Source organism: Apteryx rowi, unplaced genomic scaffold (genome assembly GCF_003343035.1).
Source record: "Apteryx rowi isolate R43461 unplaced genomic scaffold, aptRow1 scaffold_104, whole genome shotgun sequence".
Lineage (NCBI taxonomy): Eukaryota > Metazoa > Chordata > Aves > Apterygiformes > Apterygidae > Apteryx > Apteryx rowi.
In genome coordinates, this window is record NW_020447242.1 from 22,761 (window position 1) to 50,143 (window position 27,383).

Sequence of the window (27,383 nt, forward strand, 5' to 3'; positions counted from 1 at the left end):
GAAGGTGCACAGATTTGTTTGAACTATTAACGAGTGAGAACTAGAAATAAAGTATAATTTTGCTTTTAAAGAGCAAATTGAGAACTACATTTGTTGAAACTGCAACTCTGAAAGGCAGAGTTTCAGCTAAAGTGATACAACCCTGGATTATTCCATACTGAGGTTTTCAAAGGGCACTTTAAATACTGGTTGCATCTCCTGGCTATAAAGGCAAAGCACAGAAGTTATAATTGTACAAGCTTAGTTTTAAAACTATTAAATTAAATTACATTTTCAAGGCTGTTGGACCAGAACACTGACCTGATAGACAAGTGAACCGTATTACTGTTCTTAACTTGATATATTTTTGTAATCTGACCTTGCTGTAGAATGAATTTTTTTCATCACTTCGCTGGAACAGGAGTTTGGTTCAGATCAATTGGTCATTTTTTGCCCTGCCAATTCTGAGCTCTTCTTCTTCAGTACTTGAAAAGAGCTTATCATACTGTGGGCACTACCAAAAAATAATCATAAATTCATCACTCCCATGTAGCCTGAACTAAAAAGAATACTAAAATGGGATTAAGGGTCACCTGGGAGGGCTTTTTCCCCCTTTGATTTAGCATCTCCTTCACACTAAACTGCACTAGGTTATTCTGAGAAAAATAGGTATTTTTGCATGGGGCAAAGGTCAAGGAAGATCAATCTTTTATGTCCAAGACCCCATTTAACGGTTTCATTTTACTGCTACTGAAGCAGTGGTTCCTCCCTGACTGACTTCAGCCATACAGTATCCAGAACTCTATTGTTGCTCAACCCAAAGGCAGTAAAGTATTAATTTATGAGGCTATAGGTAGAGAGGGTGACATAAATGACTCACAATTAGACTGGGTCAAAATCTATTCTTTTTATTAACACTGCAATTTCAGTTTCTGCTGAATCATATAGTAATACATTCAAAATATATTTGTATCCACTACTGTGTTTGAAAGATGGCCATTATTTTCAATCGCTAACTAGAATATAAATTCTTACCAGCAGATAGAACTTCCTTGTAGGCCACAAACACTTTTCATCTATTATATTGCTAAAAAAAATGCGGCATGCCCTTGAAAACATCTTTGTGGACTTGGAAAGGTACATGGTGTGAGCTCTCACAGGTATTTAGAATAAAATGTTGCTGCTGACACCTTGTGGAAATGTAGAACATAAATGAAAGACTTCGTTTTGTATTCAACAGAGCAAATCTGAATGTGCAGACAAAAACCTAATTCTGAACGTTGTAAAAATTTAAGGAGCATTCAGCAAGGTATCTAGCTGTCCTCTAATAAAAGTGCAGCCTGCTTTCTATCAGAAGGAAAGTTCCATCTATCAGAAAGCATAGATATATTCATTGTTTTAATTAAGAAATAAAACTGTTCTGTTAAATTGGAAAACAGGCAAGTGAGGAGGAGAAGCGTCTGTTATTGATAATGAAATAGCAGATAATGTAGAAGAGAAATATAAAGAGAACTGGAAGAAGTATTGGACTCTAACCTTCCTTCCTTCTAGTCTTCTAATACAGTAAACTTCCATATTTTATCTAAAGAAGAATTTATGAGATAAAGATTTTATGTGAAGTTTTTCATTATTGTTTCCTGCACTGTTTTAAAATGTTACCCAAAGAATCATTAGGAGAATGAGAATTTGATTATTTTGAAGATGAACAGAATATTCAACTGTATAGAAAGTTATCCAGTACTGAAATGCAGTGATGAATCTCAGTTATCAGAATAGAGGAAATCAGCCTGCAATACTGGGCACATTCCAGACTGATATATCCTAAACATAATCATTCAGCTTTAGTTTTATGCCTTCTGCAGCATCTTCATTATAGCCAGTTTTCAAAAGTGTGCATTATATTTTCTGCTGAGCATATATGCTTCTGTCCTATTATGCACCTAATTGGTTTATGGGCCAGTATACTTGACTCTGTGTGTATGTGTGCGCACGCATAAGTCTATTAAAACTGTTCTTCTGATGAGCTCTTTATTGATTTTCGCCTTTACTTGAAATTGCTGTAAGGGCTGAAGAGTGCTCTGTATCGTACAGGAGCGCTTTGCAATGATGTTCTCGATAATGGTTCGGGGCTCACCAGCCACAGAATACCATGTACAGTATATATTTTACTGTGCACCACCAACACAAAATTCAACTATATGGAAATCAAAATGCAGTGACAAAGCTTATGTTGTGACTTAGTTTACCAGTTTTTCATCATCCAAACAACTGTATGTCATAGCAATACATGGCTCTAAAATATRGCATAATCCCTTTAACCAATGAGAAATGAACAACAGAGTAACAGTAATGTTTATGAATTAAGTGCAACTGGGTTTTATAGGCACTGAAGCTATAACAGTGTTCATGTTGACTAAGGTAGAGTCTCATACTGCATGTTTGTGCAATGTAAGTTTTAAGAAGATGGACACTTTCAGGCAGGGGGCAATGGCAGACTATGGCGAGACATGGCCTTAACGAACAGGCAAGACTATGAAATAAGCTTGGACAATTATCACCAAAGAGGATAAATTAATCTAATTAAGAAATCCACTGCCTTTTAAATCCCTGTTTAAGACATTGCCTGGCATACCAATTACTACATACTTTCTAGAGCCGCATCTTGAACTGTGGGTTATTTTTTCTAAAACTTATTCAGGAAATTATTGTCCAGTGACTGAGCTTAGTTATTTTAAAATTACTTCTAAAATCCACAAGAAGCAGAGATTAAAATTTCTACCTGCACAAAGTAATAAGCTTCAGAGGGAATCAAAGCTACACATCAGTTAAAATTACATCCCAAAGGTATTACCTCAAGAGTTTAAAATATTTGGAAGAGAAAGGTGGGTCATAAGCATTAACAGAATGTCAGTTTTACTATGTTATAGGAGTGCCCCGTAAGTGAGGTGTTTGTATTCACTAGCAAAATGTGTTACACTTACATCTTTTTTTTTTTCTTTTTTTTAAATATAGAAAAATAAAGAGTCTCATAAAGCGTCAATAGATGGCGCTCAAGAATACATAAAACAGTATGCGATTTTTGTAGCGCCAATAAAATTTCGTGCAGTGTGACACAAGACTTCTGTGATATCCCACTTAATGGCCACTCTTAAAATCCTCCCCCAGCACAAATCTCGTTGTAGCCAGACCTAACAAATTGTGTGTATCATTTGAGCTAGATTTTAATCTCAGTTACAAACACACAGTGACACCATTGATCTTGGTGGATTTACTTCAGCCGTCCCCAGGGGTGAAGGAGATAAGGACCTGAATGGGTTTCTGAAAGACACATTCTTAACGAGACCATCATTTTCTTTCAGTGCAACTCAGAGTCCTATTTCAAGCAGAGCTATAAATGGATACAAATTCTTCTTTGATATATGCAGCTTTTCTAATGGAAGTTTGTAGAACTTGTATCCTGGTGTCTCATTCCTTTTTTTAGGAAAGCTTTAAAAACAAAATGACCAACTGACTGACCCTGCAGGAGTAGGTGGCTCAGGTCCCGACTAGACCTTTGAAGGCCAAGTAGAATTAATAGCTGACTTCACTTTCAAACAGGCCTATGCTTCCTTAATAACTAAGGGTCCATTTCAATGATGACTGAAAATTAAGGACATTGGGATACCTATGTTGATCATTAGAGCTTAAAAGCATCTTTTCAATAAAATAGGGGAAAAATGAATAACACAGCTGAATAATAAAGCTCCATATGTTACAAGTTGACCAACAGCATCAGAGCATCTTTACAGATCTGAAAGCAAGCTCATTAGCTTTTTTCCAAAACAATCACAGGTGTTATACGTCAGCTATTACAACCAAACATATAAGAAGATTCTCACCTCATAAAGTAATCTGAACAGCTTTGTTGACTTTTCTTTTTTTGGCAAGCTGCTTGCTGCCTTTGATACAACAAGAACACTTTCCTGTCACAACCTGGTCCAGTTGTAATGGCTTGTTCTCATCACCATAAAACCAAAAAGTGTTGCCCTCTGCTTTTTCTGAAGAAAAGAAAAATAAGAGTTTTATTTTTGCTGACAAAGATAAATTATATGTTTACTGACTACAGTGTCTTTCCTTCCAGAGCTTGTTAGGGTTTTTTGCACAGCTACACATGCAATCATATCACAATGTTTGAGTATGAAACCATGAATACTACTAAAGCACATAGCAATGATGCTGAAGTCACCAATCAGAAGAGTAAATTCCCAGCTGGAAGATGATATTTTTGTGTTTTCCATTTAACCATAAAGGAGTTAAAGGCTTCTGACTAGAAAGAAAAATCTACTTGGAAGCAATTAAAATCTTTAATAAGGCTCTTCAGTTGGCCAAAAAYCGTTTTCTGTTTGAAATTTCATCTTGGGTTCCTTCCAGCTTTTTCACATAAAAGCAAATGCATTTAAAGAAGCGATGGCAGTGGTCAGCGGAGAGCTTTGCAGTGAATTCCCTAGCAGCACAAAAGGAGAAGCTCATCAGCCAGCACAAGTCTATGCCATCTTAAGTATGCATCATCCAAAGCAACACCACTGGGAAGAGATTTTTTTCCCCCCTATATGAATAACTTGTGCACTAATAAGAACAAACAAACACACACACACACAAATGCATAAGAAGCCTGTGAAAGCAGTGTTTTCTGCTAAAGTAAGCAACAAGATCTCCTGTAGGAACTTCTTTTGTGTATAGAATAAAACCTCTAACTCAGTTAAAGGTTTTCAAAGGCCTTTCCCCCTCACCCCCAACCTTATTCTAAAAAAGAAAAGTTCAGTTATTTAATTGTCCTTGCTTCAAGGCTTAGTTTCAGTCAACTGCGTGGTTTTTCAGGCTTACAACAAATTCCACACATTTCCCTGTTGTCCTGAGGCAGTTTCCCATTCTGTCACTACAGCAGCCTGCTCTCTGCTCCTTTCCTAGTCTTTCAGACCATGTGTCCTGCTGCAGGCTCTCTTTGCTGAAAACTCACTCCTTTCTTAGCCATTATAGCCTTCCAGGATCTTCCCTTCTCCAGCTATGTTCAATTGTTTCCCATAGAAGCAACACACTTTTCTCCCTCCAAAATAGCCCACCCAATAGAGCCATACCATTTTTAAGTAATACAGTGTACAAACTGAGGACAAATAAATAAAGCTATTCATCATGCATCTATTGCAGTATCACCCAAGGTCAAAATTAAGTTGTAAATGAATGCTGAGTTTGTATAGCATCTCATTTAGTCAGGACTAAACACTTGAAAACAGTCCCTACCAGGATGAGTTTGTGGTAAAGCAAGAATCAAAAAAAAAAAAACAAGAAAAGGAGCGGTCTAATACACATGGGAGGTTTTTTTTAGGAGAGMAAACTACAAATATGGCCCTGAATATGGATAGAAAATTCAATCTTCCAGTAATGTTGCATTTCACTGGTAAAACTACCATTATTATCTAGTGCCTCATGCCATATTTACCTTTTGCTTCCCTGAAACCCCCACACCACGGTGAAAGTGAGCATGCATAAGCAGCATGACCACACAAAAGCTGATGAAAGATGATGTTATACATACTATAACACTGAAATTTTTGTTCAAAATGCCACCCCCATTTTCCTTCAAAAACCAAGCTGTATCTTAGTAGCTTGGTACAGATACCAAAAAACAGAATTGTGCCCAGAAAGAAATCGGTACAGAAAAAAGAGCTCCTGAATAATGGAGCAGAGCTTAGACTATTGAAGCCAAACTTCTTTCCATTTCCATGAAAATCAATAATAATGATTAAAAAACCCTGCTTTGTACTGTTTGAAAATAGGTATATAATGTGATGTGAAGGGGAAGAATGGCAGTGTGTTAGTTTGCACTGTCTGAAAAGATTATAAATGATGCAATTGTTGCCTGCTCCAGTTGGTCTTCCCAAACTGCAATTTGGCTCAGAAAATGCTGAAACAAAGAAATATTGTTCTAGCTCATTAATTGCTATCCTCTGCTGCAGAATAATGCCTTGTGTGTGCTATATTTGTTCCAGTCTGTGCTACTTAAAAGCCTTGTAGCAGTGTGAAAAGCAGCTATCTTAGCTATTAAGGCTAAACTTCAATAACTCAAGGACTGAGGAGCCAGAAGAAGATATGTAGTACAGCAAGAAAAACAATTAGAAGAAAGGAGAAAGAAGCAATTAGTTTGGAAATCACTGGTCTATCAGCCCACTTGTAGTTCATAATGAGATAGTACAGAGTATTTAGCTCAGTCCTAAATCCATACCAGTCTTCTAACGCTTCCAGGTAAGAGACTGACAAACAGCAATAGATCTGCACACATTGTGCATGAACTCCCCCACAAACCCCTCTCTTTGTGTGAGATCCCGAATTCAAAGGTTTTTTGGTCCCATTAAATAGTAGTAGCTATGGTAACTGATAGATAAGACAGACAAAATGAGGGATAAGCATCCCATGAAGTTGGGACCAAGGTCTAATCTCACTGGAGGAAAAAGGAGAAAGGAGTATATTTAAACGTCTTGCTTTTTGCCTGAAGGCAAAGTCAGAATGACTTTGGGAACTAAAGATGGCAAAATCTTGTCAACCCAACGACTCTTATAGGAATTGTGCCCTAAGAAGTCAGATATCTTTCTGGAGCAACTTCCTAAGGTGGTCACAGCCTTACTTAGGATGGCAGAAGTCCCAGAAGGACGCATTACCACTTTCAATTGCACCAATCCATAGTCATATTAAAAGCCTCAATCAATTACTAAATCCTTGGTTTACATCAAGGATTAAGTTTGCTCTTCTCAAAGTGTGGGTTGATTGTGCACTGTTATCAAGTGCAATGGTTTATTCTGCAAAATCAGATTTTCTGATCTTTCACATAAATCTAACAAAAAAAGTTACCTAGGTTACCTGCTCTAAACTGCCTAAAGAAAAGATAAAAATTGCAAAAAGAYGATGAAGCTTGAAGACAGCAAGCCATTTTACCATTAAAGTTTCTCAATAAATAAAACAAAGTCTGCAGTGTTTTCTCTGATTTAGGCAGTAAATACTACAGAATTGAAACAAAGCATTGTGTTAGATATGGCTGTTCTACTCAAATTTTTATTACTGTGACAGCACTGACTTCTACAGACAACTAAAGTTACTAAGCATTTTATTTCTGCTCTGTGTTTATGCTCAGCAGAACTACTATTTTCACTAAAGCAGCATCAAGTGCTAAAGTAGACTATCATGGTGAGTTAAGGCCATATTATTTGTGGTTGCACCTTATAACAGAAGGTTAGTTTTTCCTGTTCTCACAGGAAGTTGCATGTTCAAAGTATGACACCCGTTATCAGCAGCAGACTGACCAAAATACCAAAAAGGTGACAATTTCTTTATTGTTTATACTTGTGTATTAATGAAAATAAGCTGATATGTTATGGACACCTCCTTCCACTAACATTTTAGAAACTATTAGCAATCTTATTTTTTAAAATATGATTAAAAGACAATGTAACTAAGGAGTGAGCTAGGTAGAACAGGGGATTACCTTCATTTCCTAACACTGGAATGAGATTTCAACTAAATACTAAAGTGAGCAAAATTAAATGCCATTGCATTCTCAACTAGCAGTATGATGCTGGTCATATAATTTCTATTACTGTGGCATCTAATGACCATAACCTTATTCCCCACTCCTATTCAATCCTGGGGGAGGAACACTATGTATGTTTCTGACATTTAAAATATTTCTGCTAGTGAAAGTGAAAGCTTTTTAATATTCTAGATAAAGTGTAGTGTAAAGACATGCAGAATAGATCAGTCTTTCGAACAACTTCTGTGAAAATAAATCTAACTACACTAAACACCTATGAGGCAATTAGAAATAATAAAAAATAACTTTTTATCTAAGAGGGCTTGATGAGCAAGAAGGTAAAAGTGTGTAAACTACTTTCATCCCTCTGTATTCAGTGTTCCCTAGGTACCTGGTGCTATATTTCAGAGAGTGCTCTCTCTGCATGCACATACTGTATAAAAATAGAGACATTCATTTTGCAATAGAATTTTTATTCGATCATTTTTCCCTTAACAGTGTTGTGCACAAATCTGATTCAGACTAGGTGTCATCTGCTGGGGGTGGGGAAATCACTGGAAGGGAATTCTGCCATGTATACCACAGAAAAGAGATTTAATTCTAGATCTTCGCATTCATGAACACGAGACAAGTCTCAATTTTGCAGCCAAATATGAGGGACAAGTTTGTGTGTCAGCACTGCCTGATATGTTTCTCCAGTACCTGGGTGTGGGACAGCTGGCAGAACTTCCCAGCAGGTTCTCTCTCTTTTCTGACACATCCTGTCAAAACTTCTAGCACTTCCAACTAGCAGGAAAGATTCCCTCCAGAACTAACCTCTGCCCTGCTCTGCGGCTTGGGCAATTACAGAGCCACAGTCCTTTGGCTGCAGTCCAAGGTGGCAAGACTACTCTACATCTCAGTATAATTTGCTTTGCTTTCCTCTGTCCTCTTGCAGCTAGCACAATCCCTCACTCTTGTCTTGGCAGGATGATTTAAGAATGCATATTCTATCAAAAACAAAACTACAATAGCATGGCTGTATTTGAACACAAAGTATTTTGATAGCTATCCAAATGCTGTTTATGGGAGGCTGGAGTTTTTCGGCTTTGGGGGAATAGTTCTCACTCATATGAAAGCATGTTTACATGACAGTTCAGCCAAAGGTCCAATTTTGAGGTGAGCTAGAAATGAACTTTCCTACTGAGATTTTTCTTCTTTCCCATTGAAGTCAAGGGAGCCAGAGATAGTTTTTTCAAACTATTTCTCTCCTTCAATGGAGAAATAAGACATTACCTTACAAAATCAGTATTTCTAGACTCAATGTATTCTCGTTATATGACATAATAATATTGTATTTTTATATATAATATTTCTCATTAGTATATAGTCATTAAAAGGATAATCTGAAGATAAATTGGCATTGGCCACACAACTCTAGTGGAATCTTTAAAATAATTTTAATATGGAATTAAGAAAAAAAATTTTAAATCATTGAGGATCTACCTCTCTAAACATATTTCTTGGAAGTAGCAGAGGATATCCTCTGTATTATATCCTCCAGCAGAGGATACAGTACAGAATTATAGGCTCTGAATCCAAAGAATATTTGTTAATATTTTACATACTGATTTATAACACAAACACTGCAGTGGTTCCGCACTGAATCCTCTTTTTGTTACTTATGTTTACAAGCTAGCAATTTATTTATGACTTCACTTTTCTATAAAAATAGAACATTAAAAACCTTCACATTTTAAAATTTGTATTATAAAAACACCAATCCATTTGGAGAAAAGGAGCTACTACAAAATGAATTGTATTAGTGTAATATTTTGAGTCTGTAATTAATACAACGTTCTGTGTAAAATTAAAGATACCTAGCCAGGCAAAGGCCAGTAAATTCCCTGATCCAGGAGGCCATATTATTCATTATTCAAACAACCACCAATTGTAAAAACGTTCATGAATACTGAACACATAATGAGTATTGGCATAAGTAACATCTTCTGCTTTGCATTTCAGGTTAACAGTAATTTTCTTTTCTCCTCATTAAATAAATTCAATAAGCTTATGAGGGAGCAATCTGACTATATTTTCCATCACATCACACAACAAAAACTATAGAAACAAATAGTTAAACGGAAATAAGCCTTTAAAGTTTTTTTTTTTGAAGATGCCTGCAAATATCAAATTCATTCCAGGAAAACAAGATTTGTTTGTGATTAGACTGCAAAACAAGATACCTATGAAAAGAACAAGCAAGCAAGTGTCCTCTGACAAGAACTCAGTGAACTAGATTATGTTTGTATCTCAATTCTTGTAGAACTACCTATCCTTTCTAAACCAGAACAGCTCTTGTAGCTTCAGTTTCTGTATCTGAGATAACACCTAGGTGGAAAACCCTCTTTGGATCAGCAACACCACAATGACTTTTCCGGCAGAGATACAGTCACACAGTGCTACTGACTGAGCATGGAAGGAATGATGTACCATAGCGTATCTATGAATCACACCTCCTGAGGCTGATAAAACTCTGTTCTTCAGTCAATATCCCTCAATCACCATCAAAAAATTGAAGTACCATACAAGTTTGCAAACACTCTCCCAATTCAAATATGAAGAGCAGAAGTCATGGGTCTTCCTGGCTAGAAGGAGGTAACATCAATAAAATTTACTAACTTTTACCTCTATCAACCAGACTTGACAACTAATCCCTCACAGATTTTCAGGGAGGACTTCCATAGTAATGGCACTTATTTAAAGGCCTCAAAACTGAGATGTGACATCCTAGTCTGCACCTCTGTTTCTAATCTAAGAATAGTCGGTCATCATTGCTACCTGTGCTGTGTGACTCAAAATGGAACAAGGTACAGCATCTTGTCAAACTACAGCAAAACTACCCTCTCATTAGACTAGAACTAAAGAACATGAAGTTGCTAAGCAAGCTATTTTGACAAACTTCTGTTTTTCTTCTTTCACTATCTAGCATGGGAGAAAGATACTGAAGCAACTGCAGAGTCTTGTCAAAGCAAGTTATATCAGCCAAAGATCCCATAATGCAAAAAGGATAGGTTTACGTGTTATAAAAGTAAGTACTTCTTTGTCTATCTTTTTTGATTGCAACTATGAGTTTTCAAAAGCAGCGCAATTATTCTCTAATTGCTAGCTATTATAGTACTATGGACTGAAGAGAGAATTAAAGCTTTTCGATTTCATTTGAGCTGGTCTGGCACTACAGTGATAGAATCCTTAATATCAAAGCTGTATGTGCTACAGCTGGGCCAATGTTTCCCCAGAATAGCAGACTGCATTTCACAGACTGTAAAGTAAACATCTGCTATTCCAGCTACAGCTGCATGCCAAAGGCTTTTACAAAGATGCTTGTCTGAACCAGATGCAGCCTTTGTCATTAAAGGCACACGTATTGACTTTTTATACTGTTATTTTTTGATAGAATCCTAGCAGTAACTCCCAAAAAGATGAAAAACCAACCCACTCTGTCAAAAAATGGCAACTGCAATATTTACAGAAATTCCTGAGGCCAATTCTCAGAAAGGCAGCAGGTACAAGTTACACAACAAAATCTGACAGATGTTGCAAACTGAATGTTTCTGTGTACTACTTTCATGTTTACTTTCTGTGTACTGTGCAGTACTTTCATGTTGAACTTTAGCATATACTTATATGTTTCATTGGTCTGGAACTTTAGCTTTCTGATTGTTCCTGAAACCAGCTAGGTTAGTACCAAGAGCTTGTACCTGAGAACAGTTCTGTAGGCTCAGGATGAATCCTTACTAAGAAACTGCTAACCTTTTAAAAGGTTATCTCAAGTCCCTTAAGAAAAACAAACAATAAAACTGGATCTTTGCTTTTGCTGAAGTTTGACAGGCCTTTTAAGTGCAAGGATAAAAACACCAGAGTGTTCTTCACCTCACTTATACCATTAGACCATGGTCAAACATCCACCATGTCTTTTCCTCAGCTGTATCTACAAATCCTTCACACTAAGTTCAGATAAATTTCCAAAAAGATACCAAAGCAACTAGTAAACAATAAAATGAGTGCTCCTGATGACCATATAGAAGAAGCAAATAATTGCAATTAATGCAATGATAGCAACATCACAAACAAATAAAAATGAGGCAAAAGAATAAAAGATTCTATCCCTTAGATAATTGCTGATTACTCTCACCTTCATGAAAAAAAGAGTAATTCCATGGGTAATATGCACTGAAAGTGATGTAATGACACAAAGACCTATTTTTAGTATTTATCTACTGACTAAGGGARAAAAAAAGGGAGGTTTCATCTCTATGTCACTTAAAGAACTAGAGTCTCAATTGAAATATGAGTCTAACAAGAAAGACAAAAACTTTGGACTAGAAGAAGTTTTCAATCCAAATGAATCTTTTTGTTTTATTTTGAAGAGTTTGTTAGTAGATACAAAAGGCTCCATTTGCAAAACCAGTGGTGGAGAGGCACTTCCCCTGATAACCTTACATTCATCTCCTCTGAAAGATGGGTGGGTTTTTTGGTCACAGAGCAAAGGCTTGGATCAAGACAACCCATACCTCACTAGCATCCAGATCCCTGGGCTATGGCACTTTCTTATCTGCTATAGTAGTTTTACGTTGTATAACATAGCATTCAGTTTAAGTGGACAAGGATGATTTGTAACCCAGTGCTTCAGATGCTCTCCTAGAAGCAGTTTTTCCACTTTCCTTTGGAAAAAAGTGATAGAAAGTCATCCCAAAAATATTCCATACCCTGTTAGTTGCATTGATTTCAAGATAAATAGTCACTTTTCATTTAAATTCTTCTTGTATTTTGGAACAGAAGTGACTACCTACTCAAGGCACCTGCTCAAGATAGGTAGCCCTCCTCTTTCTTAAATTAGCTTTGGGAAGGATGTCAGAGTCCTCTTGCTAATTTAGCTCAACTACATGGATAAAACACCTCAAGCCTGCGAAAAAACTGTGAACCCATTAAAACTACATTTTTCTAGTGAATAAGCTAATAACCAGTACAAGGTTATTYGGCTTCAATCTTCACCGCTCAAGCTCACTGAACTGCAACACAGTGCTTCTAATCTAGCTGAAGAGTTTGCAGAGGAGGAGTTATCCTTGGTAGCTAATAGATTTCTACCCTTACAAGTTTACTCCATCATCCTGCAGTGCTTATATGTATCACATCCCTTTAAAAAGAAAAAAACCATACAATAATTGATACATACATATTTTCAAGAAGGAATAGCTCTTTGAAATCACAAGAGGAGTTAGAAGTACTTCCCAGAAGGTAGTAGCAAGCTAAGTTTTCTTTCTCTCTCTCATGAGCTATTGCCAATCTGGTTTAGAATTCAAGTTACAGACAATGAGACAAAACACATAGCAGAGACAAAATGCTCTGCCAATGTGTTTTCAGATCAAGGCCCTGAAATTTTAAAGGGCATCAAAGGAAACCTTCCCGCAATCTGGCTGAAAGAAACTTGTAAAAAGATCCAGGATGCAAATCAGAGCCAGCAAATGAATTAAGCAAACCAGAAAAAGGAGCACTAGAATGGGGGGAGGGAGGAAGGAAAACCCAGCACCCCTAAAAACAGAAATCCAAAACATTTTCTTACCTGAAAAAGCAACATATAAAATTCTCCTCTTTTCAACTGGTTGCATTGCAAGTGTCTTACTGCTATCATTCTTTCTCAGCACTGCTTTCAAACAGGGCATGAATGCAGACTGACAGATTACAGTGGTTAAATGGAGAAAGCTGTTCAGGAAAAGGTGAGCCAGGTGTAACCTATATCCTTGCATTATAGTATACACCCCTTGGTGACTGGTGGCTGGCCTAAAAGCTCAACTAAAAAAGGGGGTTGGTTAGCTCAAGTGAAGGGTTATGTCTTAAACACAGAATTTCTAGCTTCAGTTCTCACATCCGGGAAGCTGCTTAGTTATAGCTTTCCAGTATGAATATATAGAGAGAATGATAAATGTTTTCTATATATTTAATGGCTCTTCAGGACAGAGACTTTAGTGTTTTAATATATTTGGATGCTTCTGATAATGTTTTTCCTTTTAMTCACTAACACAGATAGGAAAATTCTTAGTGCACACAACCATCTTCAGAGTCTGTGCCCACACGTTTTCTAGCTCTTGTGTCTTACTTTAATGTATCACTGTTTAAAATGCTCTTGCCTTTAAGAATATGTGGAAGTATGTTCAGGAAACCAAGTAAAAGTGCAGCCTAATATTCCTTGTCTGGAAACTTCTGGAATGGATGGTCTTATTTCTCCTAACAGATCTCATATAGATATACATAACTCACCTTTTTCCTTCCCTTTCTTTTTTCCTTTCCTTTCCTTTCTCAGAATGATCTTATTTAGTCAGCAAGGAACCTGAGAAGTGGAGCTAGTGAGAGATGGAGAACAGCAGGGGGATAATTATCAGGTGAATGACAGGAAGGTTTTTTTAATAAATGAAGGTTTTCATGAAAAGCTGCTTATAGCACTGGCTTAAAGAGAGATGTTCACCATCTTTCTTCACGGTGCATGGTGGGGAAGGGGCAAAAACCTGAACTGTGTTGACACTTTTATGCATAATGGTGCAATGTAAATAAAAACCCATACATTTTGTGTCATACTAATACGAGATACTCCCTCATTCTGGAAATATTAATGTTTCTTTGACAGAAAATGGTCTTGATGATTCTCATCCAAGACATACTAAAATAATTGGGAGACACTTCTTTCACTTGAATGGGTACTGAATCAGATTGCCAATGTATCTTTTATCTCTAATTACTGTCATCCCGCTAAAGAAAGAAATAGGCAAAATGTGCAAGATCTACAATTATAATGCATTCATTCTGCTTGTAAACCTGCCTTTTAATGTCTGACACCATTTATAATAAGTAAAATCATCCATAATGTGTAAAGTCTGTTGCAAAATGTCTGCAAGGCACAAAAGAAGGCTCTGTAGGGATGAAAAAAGAAGGTTTATCACAGTGAGGAGAATTTGCCGAGTGTTGAGTATTCGAAGAGGCTTACAAGAGATGTATGCTTGTGGAAACCTTGTCGGAGACCACAGATACCATAGCTAACACAGATGTGTGGTCCAAAAATGAAAAAAGGTATCAGGATATTGGCTTACTTTGCGATGCTGGGAAAGTCGCTTAGTTCCTCCTCTTCCCATACATTCATCAAGCCCAATGTCTTAGTTAATTCAAAGGGAAATGGGGATGAAAAAGCAGACCGTGACTGAAAACCAGATGCTATCCAGCTTTGCTGGATAAACGGTATTGCAAACTAACAATATGTAACTTACTTGCCAGGTGTTTAGTATAAGCATTCCTAAGTGTGCGTAGCAGTATCAGAGACAACTCTAGAATGCTGTTTAGGCTTAGTGTCTGTTTTAAACTATTATCCTTTGTTCGATGTCACAGAAAGGTCATTTATGAGGTTACAAGCGATTAGAATTGCGTCTGCATTAACAAAAATATCCCRTTCTCAGAGTACCAGATGTTGCTTTTTGAAGAGATTTCTTTATTACTGATTTATTTAGGTTACCCATTGAAGTGGTTTATTTGTTTATTAAAATGTATTCAGACAGGAAATATTTTAAGCTAAGTCATATGCCTTGTCTCAAAGCAGAACACCTCATACAGCCATAGCAATAATGTCAATTTTTAACTCAACAATATAAGCATGTTATACGCAAACATAAAATAAATCAGTACATAAAGTTTTAAAATAAGCCATAAGATCTTAACAGTTTGCTGATATGATTATTTCCACTTTTGTGCTGTATTTAATTTCTAGAAAAAGCAAGCACATATGGAAAATATGCCATTAAGTACTGACAAACTTTTGAAGCCACTATAAAATCTGGTCATGCCTCTCCTCTCACACTGGGATGAGTAATTCCATGGAAACGGATCAAATTATGTCAATGTAATTCCACTACAAATGAGAGCAGAATCATGCTCTGTACAGCTGTAGTTCAACTTCTGTTTAATGATAGGCCATAAGTATATGTGGAATAAGCAAGTCTTTAATACTCTTCCTTACTACAGAAAATACATGCAGCTGAGGTTCACAGTGTTTCCGGATTTTCTTCTGTGAGCCCGCATGTCAGCTCTACCTAGATCAAGGGCTTCTAGTCTCATGGCATGAGGGCATAGAACAACAATAACTCAGACGTGTGGATGTTGGATGTCACAGGCTCTGCAGTCCCAGTGCCTACTGCCCTCAGGCAGTCCCCTGACAGGTCTGCCCTGTAGCAGGACACTGGAGTCCTGGGTTCCTAGATCTCTTCTAAATATGCAAATATTACGGAATTTCCCTGTAGCACTTAAGTGCCTAGCATAATTTGTTGGTTTTGAAAAGCAAATACTGTACACTTGCTTCTGGGCACATAAAATGACTTCCTTGGGCTGCTCTTCACATCCTAATAAAGATCATGCAGTACACTGCATTGTTTTAAATATATAGTCTGCCATGAAGCTTTTGATAATAAGCTATTAAGTTTGGAAGAATAACACCAACTACACCAAGATTGCTAACAATTAATTTAAAATGTTCCTGTCAGCAATTTAAATACAGGTTTTAAAAGTAACTGGGTCTCAAGGCCAGATGTGGCTCCCAAAATAATCAACAGTAATGCACCCAGCAACTTCTGTTGTACAGTATTACAAGTCTTTCATCTCTTCTTTAGCTCTAACAAAACAAGCGATGAGGAAAAAGGAGAGGTATAAGAAAACATATTAATACTTAAAAGCTATTAACATCTGTATATTAACATTTAAACAGAACTTGCATTTAAAAACACTGTTCTTGTAGGTGACTTAGCAGATGAAATTTTCACGGGAAAGTGAATATGGATCTTTCTTCAATAGCTCAAGGCCACAAGTTACTGATAGATTGTTCTAACTGATTTGCAGGGGACATATTCCATTTGTTGATTCCTGACCTTGAGTAAAGGTATCAGAGAGACCAAAGAAGCCAGAAAACAGCTACCTTGCTATTTACTTTTTCATGGTTCCACAGGAGTGCTCTCTGTGAGACTGAGATCTAAGCAGTAAAATACCCCAAGAAGATAGCTTGCACTATATAAGGATGGTCAGTCTGGAAACTACACTTCTCATCAGTCTTGTCTTCTTTGAAGCTTCCTGTGAAAAGCAATCTAAATGTGGTTAACCTTTCAAAAAACACTTTTTTGTGTAACCCCCAGTAATATATAGATAATGCATGTACTTTCTGTCAGTTTGGGGAATGCAGACAGGTAGAGATGGAATCAAGGAATAAAGAAATTAATAACATTTATCCCATGTTTGTTCACTTATTTTCATCACTGGTGAAAGGTAGGTAACATTTCAACAGAACCATTGATAGTTTCTTCTGCCCAAGTATTTCACTCATATCTACCCATCCCCAGCAAGAGGCCATGGCAGTGAACCTGTATTGCAGATATTTTGACAAGACATGGAGGAACATAACAATAATCCAGAGCACATAAGGAGATTGTATTCTGCTCTGTAGTGTAAACAGATGTAAGAGAATAGTAAATGAGCTGTTCTGTATTCCAGAAACACTGTAGTCACAGTATTTGGGAGTGCTACGCGGACTAATTAGAGGCTGTGTCTTGATTACTACTCAAATTTGATCTAGTGCCAAATGAACAGGCTCCAGAGAGAAATCCTAATGCCACCAAGTGAAATGAATAAACTTCACTGATTTCAGTAGCCTTAGGATTCTGCCTTTTTGACCTGGATGATGTTTTGGGCATTCTTGGTAGTTGGATGCTCGCATCGATACATACAGTTACACTACAAAACATAGTTTATAACATCAAGGATCAAACTTTCAAATTTGCATATTCCAAGGTAAGTACCTAAATTCCTAATTAAGTCAGTGATCTGACTTAGTCACTGAGCATTTGCTAAGTTAATATAAATAATCCATTAGTAGAAACTTTGCATTCTCTGCACTGCTTTTTACATCTTTACGCTTAGATTTCAATGATTAACTTGGTAGTTTGTTTTGAACAGATACAGAGAGAAATATCCATATGTTCAGTGCTTACAATAAAAAAAAAATTTACAAAGAGTTTAGAAATCTTTTGGATAAAGGTCCATGTAAATACAGGTCATTAACATCAGCTACATGTGGCTGGCAGCAAGACTCAACTTTGCCCCTTCTCCTAGGCGTTTTACTTTTAAGTTTCTTATTTAAAAAACTATATTGACTTTGGAAAACACTCTTTTGAAGCTGTTGTGATTATAGGAGTTTTTCCCACAATGGCTGCTCCCCTTTATGTCTTTCATTTCAGCTTCCTGCTGGGCTACATGATAATAGTGATGAGTATGAGTGAGAATCTAAATAAGCTTGCTGGATATATCTCATTAATGAGAAGCCTTCTCTAGTATGCACATGGGATTGTGTAATAATTAGACAGTACTGTCCTTTTTTCTTCTGTCGTACTTTTCTGGTCTACATGTATTGACCTATTGACTGTGAGAATGAGGTAGACATAAGATAGACTAGAGAAAGGAAAAGCTCTAATTATGATGGTAACAGTGAGGAATCCCCTCAGACAGGACAAGATTTAAAGACAGGTTTCTACCTAGCCTTTACATGGATGCATGTAAAGATGCACAGCACATGGAAAAAGGTGAAAGGTAGCTTGGGAATAAGTTGGAATAGCTCTTTCTATATTTCACCAGTAAGTGATAGTGATAATAATTTGATGGCTCAGTAATTTTGACCTACAAAGCCACGATAGCAGAGTGGAAAAGCCATTCAAATACATGGTAAACCTCAACAAATACATTGGATGCCATTCTCTGTGTCCCATTCTTCCTGGATCCTTGGCCATATTATTCCAGCCTTGTGAATAAGGAATCTGTGCTGAGAGTGCAAATGCATGGAACAATACATTAAAATTGCAGCCTGAACACTTGTTAACTTTCTCAAAGAAGTCCTCCTACACTGGAGAGAAGACATCCTTCCTAGCTTTTTCTTCTTTTCTCTTCTCGCTTCATCCCTTCTTATGTACACCGAGGTTATGTGTATATTTTCACTACTTGGTCCCTTTTACAAAGAGAATATTGGATTTGGATACAGGATAATCTAACACAATGTTCCTGGTGTGAGAAGCACAGAAGGTTTAAAGATTACTATAAGCATAAAGGGAAAATAATGTCTTGCCTAGTATTTATAACTGTATTTGAAGACTTGGTACAGCAGTGAACCACTGTTGCTGAAAACAGAAAATCCTAGGGTGTGCAGATGGTTTTAGATATATGATATAGCTTCTGTTTGAGACATAAGAGAGCAGAGAGGCCAAATGGTAACACAAGGTCTGAAGAATAAACTAGAATCTATCTAATTAAAACTTTTACGGGCAACAATCTTAAAATATGTGATATGAGAAGCCAACTTTAGTTTGAGCATTTCAGCGTTACTCAGATGATTGTCATAAATGCCCAGAATATGATTTGCTGATATTGCCATGTTAAGAGGCTAATGTATTTGTACACATTAGCTGTGTGCTAGCTAGTCTGCTCACAGCATCATTATTTCACTCTGTGACCTCTCCATGCCACTGCAGTGTACTATAAACTATTGTTAGACTAACTCAGGACTATTCTCCTTCACAACACTCAGCATCACACTGTTGTGCACTGTAACCATTTGAGCAGAAATATTCTGTTTCACAGCCAGCAGCATCAGATGAGGTGAGGGTAAGCAAGCCAGCAGGCAAAGAAGTAATATTCTGAGGGCCCTCTTTTCCCATGGAGAATCTGTCTGGACAGCATCTGCCATTGCAATCAAAATAGCTTTAGATTCCCAGATTCTCTGAAGGACGCCAGGAGCAAAGCAGCTTCAAAGTTGCATTCTGGAGACCAAATCTATGCTCAAACTTGCGGTCCTTGCAAGCCAATCTCAGAATGCAGATGAACATGTCGTATTTAGCGTAGTAGCCCTTTTTCCATATTTTGATGGTCTGTTTGTCTCACAACTCAGCCATGAGGAAAAAAAAAGAAAAGGAAAAGATGAAGCAATCCACACAAAAGTGACACTGAAGTTTGGAAATGGATGGGACGCAGCAGTTTCTCACTGGAGTTCCTTCTTAATACTAATGAGAACAAGAAGTGCTCCCTTCAGATGACGTGGAATTAAGCAAAGCATTTCCACGCAAGCTAGAACAATGTGTATAAAAAGCATGGTTTTTAAAGCTGATAGGTGTCCTCTGGATTTTTATTTATGAAATTTGGAGCAAATTCTGGTAGGAAAACATACAAACACCAAAGATTTTAGGAAATCTAAAAGCAGTATAAATATACATCCATTTCAGTTGTAGTTTTCTGGAATTCCATTACAGGCCATAGACCTGTGAATGGTTGTAGGATGAATAAAATATCAATGTAATGAGATGTAAATGCTCCTGTGGGAATGTAGGTGTAAATGCTCTTATAGGAAACTTGGAAAAAAACTATGAGTTCTTTTGTTATAAAACAGCGGTCCTTAACTAAATCACAGGCCTTTGTCAGGACCTGAAACAAAGGAAAAGCCTGTGTAAAAATTTTGCTGAGGTGTATTTGGAAATAAAATGCATTTTCGTATTGGAAAGAAAAAGAAACACTACAGAAACAGCACGTACACACAGAAAAACAAAGCTGGATTATACCTACAGGAAGAGTGTCATCCTGAAGGCAGAGCTTTTTGGCTAACTATTGAATGGAAAGGGCTCAGGATGGCGAGCAAGGAGATTAGCTCCTATTGTTTGATTTTTCTTTCTTCAGAAAAAAAGGATTCAGCATCTTATTTGTAAATAAACCTCACTGTATCATGGATGCCCCACTCCACCATCAATTTTTCTTTATAATACAAGCAGCCTTCAAGATCCTGAACTGAATAAAATCAATTAGTTAAATATTTGGACTTATCCTTTAAGTTTTTTGTGTTATACTTTAGTTATATAGCCATAATTTTTAGTTGTTTGCCTGGATATTTCTTGCCATCCTGCAGCTTTCTGGATTTAGACAAGTGAGTCAGGAAGTCACAGTCAATAGGCAGCCTTCTCAAATTATACCAGTGCAGCATCAAGTTTTGTACTTGGTTTGGTTTTGGTAGAACATTAAGTGAGGGAGGCTAACAGAGTTTTGGTAATGTTGATGATAAAAGATTTGTAAAACTTTCTTACAAGACAGGCAGATTTTCAGAGGAGCTTGCCTCTCATTAAGACACCAAAAGGAAGTTGTTCTCAGAAGTTTTAAATGGTTTTTGTACTCAGCAGATCTCTGTGATTCAGAGCTGCCACTGTGACCCACAGTGCTAAGCTTTTTAAAACATGTGCTATTACTTAGATTTTCTAAAGGTGACCTAAAGTATGTCAAAACACATTGAAAAACTAAGATTAATTAAAAGCCTACAGCAAATAGACATGAAGACTGAATCTGTCAGGAAAAAAGTGATGTTTTTAAGCTGTTTCATTATTTTGAAGACGGAATTTCATCAACCCTCTAAAAGTGGCAACTTTTAGAGGTGGTTTTCAACAACCTTTCATCACTATCTTCCAATGACAGACGTTAAGTATGATGTTTTAAGTTTGGCCAGGTCATACAGTTCACACAACTGTAATTTGACTGAAATGTTACTTTGAATGAAGGTTTCCTTTAAGGTTCTGGACTTTACTGAACTACGCTGAACATGGGCAATCAGAACAGTAACAGAGGCTATGAACTGAATTAATTTCCATAAAAAAAAACATGAACCATTTAAATGTGCAAAAGGCTACAATACGATTGCTGGAATGTAATTCAGATATTAGCAACTGAATATAAAGGTAGGTGGAGTACAAAATAGAGACAAATGGGCAGTTTGACTAAGAAGAAAATGTACAATTAAGAGTTGTTAATGAATAACATTTTGATATCTGAAATAAATCACATTTTAGGTGATGATAAAGTTAGAAAAAGTCACAAAGTGATGATCTAGCGGTCCAGTCGTGTCACCTCTTGTAATATGGTTAAAGGGTTGTTACTCAGAATGGAAATCTGACCACATCCACTGTGATGGTTAATAGTGATTTTGTTCTCAAATGCAATCTCGACTCATTTGGCTATCATGTCCTCTTTCAAGCATTGAAGGACACATTCTGTACATTCAAGCATGTATTCAAGCATTCTGTATGCACTAATGTAGATTTACTACGCCAGAACAGCTGGAGGTTTTATTATTACAGCAGTGACAATTTCCTTTATCCTGTCTGACTGTGGTTTAGTGTACAGGGCCAGATTCTCCATGGACATAAACCAGCTAAACCAGCTAGTAAATCAATTTACTAGCAGAGATTTTTTTTGCATAATGTTCCTATTCTCATAGTGCTCTCCACAGGAAATACTTCTTTTAATTCAATAGCGCAGATTAGCCTGTGCTATGGAGACACAGTCAAGCATGTCTTTGTGAAGCTAATCAAGATTAAGATGCTGACCTAGGCTGTTTCTCTTTAATATCTCATCTAATTTCCTTAGTAGATAGGTACCTACCTATAGTAGGTATTGTCTTTAGTTTTAAGATACCACTGTTGTCTCTTCCCGGATATGCATCAGTAAAGATTTTACTGAAAGAATTATTTTGCATTGTAATTTCCCTTTTTATTGCAAGAACCCGAGGTGTTCATTAATTTTTATTAAAATAATTTTAACTTACTAATTATTAAAATATTTTAAAATAATTTTTACTGTTTTTACCTCTGGAATAGAAATTTCTCTGTTATAAATGAAATATATGTAAATTATTTTTTAAATCTACTTATAAAACTTCCAAAAGTGAACTGATCAGAGTAGGAAATTATGTCTAAACTTAAAAAAAATAGAAGAATATATAAAACATGAATTGGACAAAACATAGAGGAACAGAGCTATGTAAGTCTACACCACTTGAGGATCTGGAATCTTTTTAACATATTTGGGAAATCATAGCACTAACTGAAATTTAAATGAAAAATAAAATCTTCCAAAAGAAATATATTAAAATAGTAGAGCAAATTTGATTACACATAGAAGGAGAAACAAGAGAGACAAAAATCATCTCTCAGACTAAGAACATGAAAGTAAAAGGAAAGGTCAATTATTAATGCTATCACTATTCCAAAAAGAATTTAAAATATACATACACATAACCCTATATAGGTTATATAGTACCAAGCTACAGGGTGTTTAAGCTGAATACTTTCTCAAAAGAGTCTGAACTTTCCTCTTCCGATACACGTTTAACAGTGCTATTTCTGTCACCATTTCTGTATATGCTAAAAAGAGTAYATTGAAGTAAAGGTATAAATTTGTAGCAGACAGCTACAACAGCTGACACATCTGGACTATGTCTACACCACTCTTCTAAGATATTCCCAAGAGCAGCCCTTGCTCTTTCAATCTTGCCAGAAGCATCCTATTAGGGGTCATTAGGTCAATTCTGGAGGTCCTTAGGGGAATGTAAAGTAGCCCAAATGTGTCCGTAGGGTGCCTTTGAGACTACTAGCTGTCCTATAACCTCACCTGCATGTGCAACAAGGCTACACTAGCTCTGTCTTGTTGCAGATCTTGCGTATCATGCTGATCCCTATGAAACTACGTGCCAGTATCTGAGGTTTCAACCTGCACAGTACACTTAGCATGCGTACTCACCTCAAAATAATAGAATATCAGCTAGGTGCTATAGGGGAAGAAAGGCATGGAAAATGGAAATTAACTGCAGCTACACACTCTAAGCAGAGCAGCATCTCAGTGACTGCTGTACTAACCTGGCACTTTGACCCTCGGATAAGAGATGCCATATCCTGCTCAGCTCAATATTTTGTCTGATGGTATTATATAGAGGATTGGGGCTGAAATCTCATGAAGTTCTTGGTCTTAAATCATAAGCATACACTGTTGGCATGGGCCTTAAACTGTTCCAGAAATGCTTAAAGTTAATGTTAAATTAGGGCTGCAATGCAGGCCAGCAGAGGCTAGTGAGAAGGAAAAAGGCACAAGAAAGAATAAACAGTTCTTCTACAGGCCCACTTTAACATTTTCTTAGATGATGATCCTAATCCCAGTTCCAAGGACATCTGTACATATCTGGTTCATTTTTGTGACTACTGCTTTGACCATCTGAAGAACGGCACATTTCAGCTCAGACCTGGAAGTAAAAAGACTCATGGCCAAGGTACATAATGGGAGAAAAAAGAACATGAGCAAAACAGACTTGTACAACATGGAGAAATTCGTGGTTGCAATTCATGCTTGTCTAACATTGAAATGTCAACCCTTAGTAAGGTAAACCCACAAAAGTAGGCCTTAAAAAAAATAATTTGTATCGGTTCTGTGTTGGAGACGGATGATGTCCCAGGCAGCTTTTAAGGGAGACTGAAAAAGAAACAGGAATTCAAAAAATAAGACAGGAGCTGTGGGAGGAATTGTTCAAACCCTGGAAAGGAAATGGAGGTTTCTCCTGAGTTTTAGGAGTACAGAATCTGTCTTTTCCTTTGTGCCCACATACATATAACTCTACCTTATAGTGACGGTAGCAAAACCTGCATTACAAAGGCTATTCATGGAAGGAAACTTACTGTGGATAAAACTAAGAGTGGAAAGCTGTATAGAAGCAGCAGAATAAGCTGCACCCAGAGCGTCGACCCTTCATGAATTTTTTCACTCTCAGTGGTCACTGCCTTGAAACATAAGACAATCAGCAGGTGTTTTAGTTGTATGAGAAATTTAACGTAATGGAAGTAATTTAAAAAAATAGCAGTGAAATCTACTAAAAGTTTTTTTGATACACTGTTCACATTGTCAAAAGGTCATACTAAGCAGTCAGATCATGTGAAAATTTCAGAGACAGACAGAACTATTTAAAATTAGAAGACACCCCAAAATTGTAGAATGATCAAAAAAAAACCCCTCACTCTGCTCCACCACAGTTATATCAGCACTGTTTAGACTGCCTGACGTTCTGAATTTTCATTTACTTTCATCATGAAAAACTATGCTTAGCTATGGACCTTATACTGCAAATCTCCAGTGTTTATAAGTTTTGAGCAAACTTTTTAAACCCAGGAAAATGTTAGGTATGGGTCTCTTCTAAGATAATTTTGTTTGCAACTTCTAGTAAAAGGAGATGATTTACTTTTCCAGTCTGAATCATACTAAGATCCTGTAGTATCATTATGCTTCTATTCTCACAACATAGCAAATTGGGGGTTTCCCATTCCTCGCTCTTTTGAAAGGTAGAGAAAACACAGAAGGATCATTTTTGTTGCTTTTTTATATGCCCTGTCTTTTTCTTCTTTATTCTGTTTGACAGATGGGCACTAAGACCACACACTTAAACTGTTATTGATTTTTTTCCATTTGGATCTATTTTACAGATTTTACAATAGGTAGAATCAGAACCCAGTCTTGCACAATAACCTAAAGAGATGCATCAACATTGAACACTGTTTTTACGAATACTGAAACATGCCCTTCTGCTTTAAAGGATGTATTCACTTTGGATCAGAGTGGAGATGTGGAGATGTGTTGGGTCTGAGAAGCTGGGTAAGCTGACAGAGGGCAAAGGCAGAGATAGCTCCTTCCTCCAACAGTGGGCCCCCAAAGCTTCACATAATCTTCCAAAACTGATCAATGGACTACTTCTGGTAGTCCTCATTCTGAAGCTCTACAAAGCACCACTAATCTCTCTTTATACCTACATGTACACCTACATGTCAGTAGGTATACCTACATAGAGATACATGCACCTTACATCCCTCAAGTTCCTTTCACCTGATCTTCTAGTCCCCAAAGCACCTTCTAATCTCTCCTAGCACAGGCCCATTGACCTTTTCCTGCTACTACTGCAAATGTAATAACATTTAATTTTTCCTGCACTCCCTTCACTAAACATCTATAAAATGTTTTATCTGTGGAAGCTGTGACTATTAATCAATATTGTATTTAGAAGCTCAGTGATTTTTTAAAAATAAGAAAACAGTGAAGTTGAGGCATAATGAACAGTCATCTTAGGCTGTAACTGTGACGTAAGGTAGAAAACATGCTATGGATTGCTTTTTAACATGGGTAATGCAGGAAACACTAGTGTTTAAAACACATTAAATCATACTTTTAAAACAATTTACATTTTATCAAAAAGGACAAACTTTATCAGATGTGAAGGGCTTGGCTCAACGTCAATGGGATCAGTACTAGGCCTATCCTGTTATATCTGACCGTTCAGGCAATGAGAAAGCTCATTTGGATATGTACAACTGACATAAACAGGAGATTTGCTAAACTATCTTGTAAAAATTTCACAATCCATAAAACTTTGTATGTTTAATAGAATTTAATATCTTTTAAAATAACTTTATATTTCAGCTTATAATTGCATATATAGACTTAATGCAACATCTTTTTCATATATTGCAGAGACTTCTATTTTCCTTTCAACAAATATAATTTAAATTACAGTAATGAAATAACAGCATGACAAAGGTGATAAATTTTTAAGGTCTGCATATCAAGGGGGCCCTATTTTGAAAACAACATATAACTGTAAAAAATGTAGTTTTATGGACAGAAAAAAATGAAATTACTCATTTTTCACTTAATTTGGCTCTAAAGAAAGTAACACACCACTGATAGCTTTATACAAAACCTATTCACCAGTCAATTTGTTTTCATGCTAAAAGATAAAGGAACCATCATAAAAGACTAAAGTCATGGAGCAGGCACTTTTTGTTAATCTAGAAATGGGACAAAAGCAAATGCAACTGAAAAGAGGAGTTCCAGTTACTATAAAAGACATTTTAATTTTAAAATGGAATCTGTATTATCATTGCTTGCCCCTCTGGCAATCAGCAGAGCTCTTCTGGTAGCAGAATTGGTAATAAGGCTGTAGTTGCGAATCACATGCTTTAACATGCCATCAGCTCTCTTGGCTCATTGTCAAGTTTTGTCCTTAGTGAAATGCAACCTCCACGACACCCTGCACAAGTATGCCACTAAGGAAGGGAGAGGAAGATGGCTGAAGCATTGGAAACCAGAAGGATCTATCATTCACAGGTACAGTCAATAGGTTTTGTTCCAAAAGGCTTGTTCTGATTGTCACGTTATCAAGTATTACCTGCAAATCTTAAACTTGATAGGAATTCTTTCTCTGCCTGCATTTTACTAATTATCTAATAACACTTCTGTGGCTAGTCCTCGTGGAGCAATAACACTTCACAGCAACATACTCTGTTAATTTTTAAGGAATGCCTAATGCCCAGAGACTCAAAAGGTATCAGGATATTCCCATCATCATATAACATTAACCAGTTACACAAGATTCAGTTTCAGTCACCAAGACTGAGAGTCACTCACAGCCAGAGCAGTTAAGCACTGAAACGGGTCGCCCAGAGAGGCTGTGGAGACTCTATTCTCAGGAATATTCAAAACTCAAGTGAACAAAGACCAGTAATTAGTTTTTCACACAAAGTTACACTTTTTCTTACTTTATTTTCTTACCTCTTTTCTGATTTTCAACCACACCTCAAAATGAACTAGCATGCCTAAATTATGATTTAAAAATGTTTAGGGAGGATTCAACTCAGCTAATCCTTGGTCTCTACAGTGCTGATGTCTGTATTTGTGAAAGTTGCTCCAGAAAGCCTTTATAGTCATTGAAGAGAATTTTAAAGATGTAATTCATCTGACCTATCTAGATGCCTGCTGCAGATTGAAAGAAATTGTACCTTGGCCATGCCTATTTCTCCTACTGAGTACAAAGGAAATTTAGGCGATTATCTCAGATACAGACTTATACGTGACATCTAAAGCAAGGAGAGATGAATATCGTGCTAGGTTCATGTGT

General features: G+C 36.7%; 1 long non-coding RNA gene across 4 annotated transcripts in view; it reads right to left on the bottom strand.

The window, feature by feature from the left end:
• The window catches only part of LOC112966891, a 120,218-nt gene that overhangs the window by 22,754 nt on the left and 70,081 nt on the right, over positions 1-27,383 (bottom strand). For all 4 annotated transcript variants that reach the window (XR_003253781.1, XR_003253780.1, XR_003253775.1 and 1 more), the window contains one exon: positions 3,858-4,016. This is a non-coding gene — a long non-coding RNA (uncharacterized LOC112966891). The remainder of the gene's footprint in view (positions 1-3,857; positions 4,017-27,383) is intronic.